Here is a 4,057-nt window from a genome sequence, read left to right on the forward strand (position 1 = left end):
CCCCCAAGGATTTTGGCCCAGCCCCTAGAGCCAATGCCTGTTGCTCCTCAATGCCACCAGTAAATGCTTAGACGCAGGATGTGAGGCAAGCAAAGTAGAGTCCAGGAACCTTGGCCCTCAGTCAAAGAGCTGCTCAAGGAAGGCAGGCGGGAACCATGTCCAGGCATGATATTTCCCTCTGTGAAGGCCATTCTCTGCCCTTTGCCCACTCAGTGTGAGTGCATCTCAGTCCATGTAGGGCAGGCTGGTGTGCAGTTGGCAATGCCTGCTGGGAGCTCTACTGCCTGGAACATGGGATTCAGCCTGATGGGCAGATGCCCAGTGACAAGACCATCAGGGGAGGGGATGACTCCTTCAACACCCTTTTTAGTGAAACTGGGGCTGGGAAACATGTGCCCCAGGCAGCGTTTGTGGATCTGGAGCCTGCTGTGATAGGTGAGTGATGATCAGTCCCAGCCATGACGTTGTCCCTGGGTACCACAGCAAGTCCTACTCCATAACTGCAGAGCATGGCATTTGTGGTATAGCTTCCCAGGTGCTGCAGCCAATTAGAACTCCAGATGTACAGAATCACTGTTACTCAGCTCCTGAGTCTGTAGACCACTCCACATCCCTTTCCTTATTGAAAAACACATCCAAGCAGCACAAACACATCCAAACAGGTAATAGCAGCAGCCTGAATGCAGAACCTGGGAGCTGGTGACCCCACTCCCTTCGGCTACCTTGGGGCTCCAGCAGCTGTATCGCAAAGGGAGGTGGAGCCCAAAACTCTGCCCATTGCGATGAAGTTTGAACAGATACATCCTGCCAGATCTTCTATCCAGAGCAGCTCATCACAGGCAAGGAAGATGCTGCCAATAACTATGCCCAAGGCCACTACACCACTGGGAAGGAGCTCATTGACCTGGTACTGGACTGGATTCAGAAGCCAGTGAGGAAAGGGCTGAGGGCTGGGGCAGGGGGAATGAATCTGAATTCCTGTTGTGAGGTAGTCTGGACACCAGATTGGGGAAGGACAGCTTCAGCCTCTAAAGAAACATACAGGATCAGGACCAATGAGGAAAGCTCCTACACTCTGATCAGGGGGGCCAACTGTAGCTTCCAGCCTGGAGCTGGTGTCCCCTGCATCTCTGAAGTGGCTGGCCTGGTGCTAGGCAGGGTGTCCATTAAGGCAAACATGTTGATGGGCTGCCTGGCTAAGTTGTGGGGGTCCATAAGCATTCCCAGGATACCACCTTGTGTTACAAGGATGTGGGCGGAAGTCCCTGTGAAAGGCAGAGATTCAAAGAATGTCAGCCCAAAGCTTCTGTGATTGGCCTTGACTTTTACAAAGGATGGGGATGAGGTTCCTGGATTGTTGTTCTTAGTAGAGAAGCCCTCTAGAAACATCCAAAGTTAAATCAGCGGGGCAGGGATATGATGGTGGGTGGAGTTGGCAAGTTATGACAACAAGATGAGGAAGCCCTGGAGTCCTGTGCACTGGTCAGCCTAGACAGCCAACTCCACCCACCATCATACCCCTCTTTTCCAGCATACAACAGAGCTCTGTGTTAAGGACCTCAGGAGATTTCAGAGGAAGAGGGACAGGGAGGAGAAAGGGTGGGCCCTGGGCCCTCTCTATGAGGATCTCTTTTGTGCTCTTGGAAAAGTCTTCCAAGGAGTTCGTGAAACTTTTGGGAATTTAAAACAGCACAAGTTGGTTCTTTCCTGTCCATCAGCTGTGCTCCATGCCCCACATTTCCCCTCCCCTTCCCTGTCTAGGCTGACCAGTGCACAGGACTTCAGGGCTTCCTGGTGTTCCACAGCTTTGGCAGGGGCACTGGCTCTGGCTTCACCTCACTCCTGATGGAACGGCTCTCTGTTGACTATGGCAAGAAATCCAAGCTGGAATTCTCCATCTACCCAGCCCCCCAGGTGTCTACAGCCGTGGTCGAGCCCTACAACTCTATCCTGACCACCCACACCACCCTGGAGCACTCAGACTGTGCCTTCATGGTGGACAACGAAGCAATCTATGACATCTGCCGCCGCAACCTAGATATCGAGCGCCCAACCTACACCAACCTCAATCGCCTCATTAGCCAAATCCTCTCCTCCATCACAGCTTCTCTGCGCTTTGACGGGGCCCTCAATGTGGACCTGATGGAGTTCTAGATCAACCTGGTGCCCTACCCTCGCATCCATTTCTCCCTGGCCACCTATGCACCAGTCATCTCTGTAGAAAAGGCATACCACGAGCCGCTGTCGGTGGAAGAGAGCACCAATGTCTGCTTTGAGCCTGGATGGTGAAGTGTGATCCCCGGCACGGCAAGTACATGGCCTGCTGCTTACCGCACCATGGAGACATGGTGCCCGAGGATGTCAATGCTGCCATTGCCACCATCAAGACCAAGAGCAGCATTCAGTTTGTGGACTGGTGCCCCACAGGCTTCAAGGTTGGTATCAACTACCAGCCTCCCACTGTGGTGCCTGGGGGTGACCTGGCCAAGGTGCAACGTGCCATGTGCATGCTGAGCAACACAACAGCCATTACCGAGGCCTGGGCCCACCTGGACCACAAGTTCAACCTGATGTATGCCAAGAGGGTGTTTGTGCACTGGTATGTGGGTGAAGGTATGGAGGAAGGTGAGTTCTCTGAGGCCCATGAGGATATGACTGCCCTGGAGAAGTATTACAAGGAGGTGGGCATGGATAGCGTAGAGCGGGGGGGAAGAAAAGAAGTGGGGGATGAATACTAGGGGAATATTGCGTGTCTGTCCTACATAAAGTGCTGTGCCCTTATTGTCTCACGAATGTCTTTTTCTCTTGGGAAAAACCATGTGGGGAGGGCGTCTTCTCCATGAGAGATAGGAACGCTGATGTCTTAGCCTCTATTCCCCAGAAAGTAGATCTGATTTTAGATTTCATTAGAGAGTGCAATTATAGCGAACAGAATGGGGGCCAAGGGAAGTAAGGCACAGAAGGAGGAAGAATTCACCCTAGAGAAAATGCAGCTGAATAAATGGCATCTCAGAACCATCCTTGGGTGAGTGGGCAGGTGAGGGCTGGGGGTGGGGTTTATGCACTGGCTCTATTCTTCCACTGGTTAAACCTTCGCCCCATCCAGGATTAACTCCCCTGCACTGGTGGATTGCACACACTTGGGCTGTAGAGTCATCAGGAAACCCTGGGCGAGGAGGAGGTGCTGTTAAGTTGAACATATGTGAAGTCGGTGGGACCCCACATGGAGCTGCAACAAGAGCCCAGTAAGGCCAGGAGGATCTGAAGTGATCCTTAAAGTAATCTAGTGCCCACTAGCCCATCCTGAGATCTGGAGGCTTGTCTTCTCCAGGCAGGAGTTTGGGGTAATAGAGAGCCCTGATACTGGAGTTGGTTGAGGCAGAAGAATGGTGCAGTGGCAGCCACAAAGGGAGAATGGCTTGTAAGAGTAGGACTGTAAGGGTAGAGATTACCTCCCAGTAATCTCTGTCAACACTCACCACTTTTTTTTTTTTTTTTCAGATGGAGTTTTGCTCTTGTTGTCCAGGCTGGAGTCCAATGGCACGATCTCGGCTCACTGCAATCCCCGCTTCCTGGGTTCAAGCAATTCTCCTGCCTCAGCCTCCCAAGTAGCTGAGATTACAGGCTAATTTTATGTTTTTAGTAGAAACAGGGTTTCACCATGTTGGTCAGGCTGGTCTCCAACTCCTGACCTCGGGTGATCCACCAGCCTTGGCCTCCCAGAGTGCTGGGATTAAGGGGTGAGCCACCGTGCCCAGCCCTGACACTCACCACTTTTTGATAAAGACAGTTGACCTTTGATCAGTCCTGTGGCATTATGCATGCACAGCTTCCCGCCTCCACTTCCAAACAGATGGCAAACTTTAAATCCTAAGGCTGAGTGAGGCAAGAGAATCATTTGAGCCCAGGAGGTGGAGGTTGCAGTGAGCTGAGGTAGTGCCACTGTACTCCAGCCTAGGCAACAGAGCCAGACTCCATTTCAAAAAATAAATACAATACAATACAATACAATACAATACAATACAATACAATACAATACAATACAATACAATACAAT

The 4,057-nt window shown here is 51.6% G+C and overlaps 1 pseudogene across 1 annotated transcript; it reads left to right on the top strand.

Moving 5' to 3' along the window:
• Positions 1 to 299: 299 nt before the first annotated feature.
• Positions 300 to 2,738, top strand: LOC111548909 (annotated as a pseudogene). The gene is made up of 3 exons (XR_002733553.2): positions 300 to 435; positions 762 to 931; positions 1,762 to 2,738. The product of XR_002733553.2 is annotated as a tubulin alpha-1D chain-like (transcript).
• Positions 2,739 to 4,057: the final 1,319 nt, after the last annotated feature.

This window comes from Piliocolobus tephrosceles, chromosome 11 (assembly GCF_002776525.5).
Source record: "Piliocolobus tephrosceles isolate RC106 chromosome 11, ASM277652v3, whole genome shotgun sequence".
Taxonomy (NCBI): Eukaryota; Metazoa; Chordata; class Mammalia; order Primates; family Cercopithecidae; genus Piliocolobus; species Piliocolobus tephrosceles.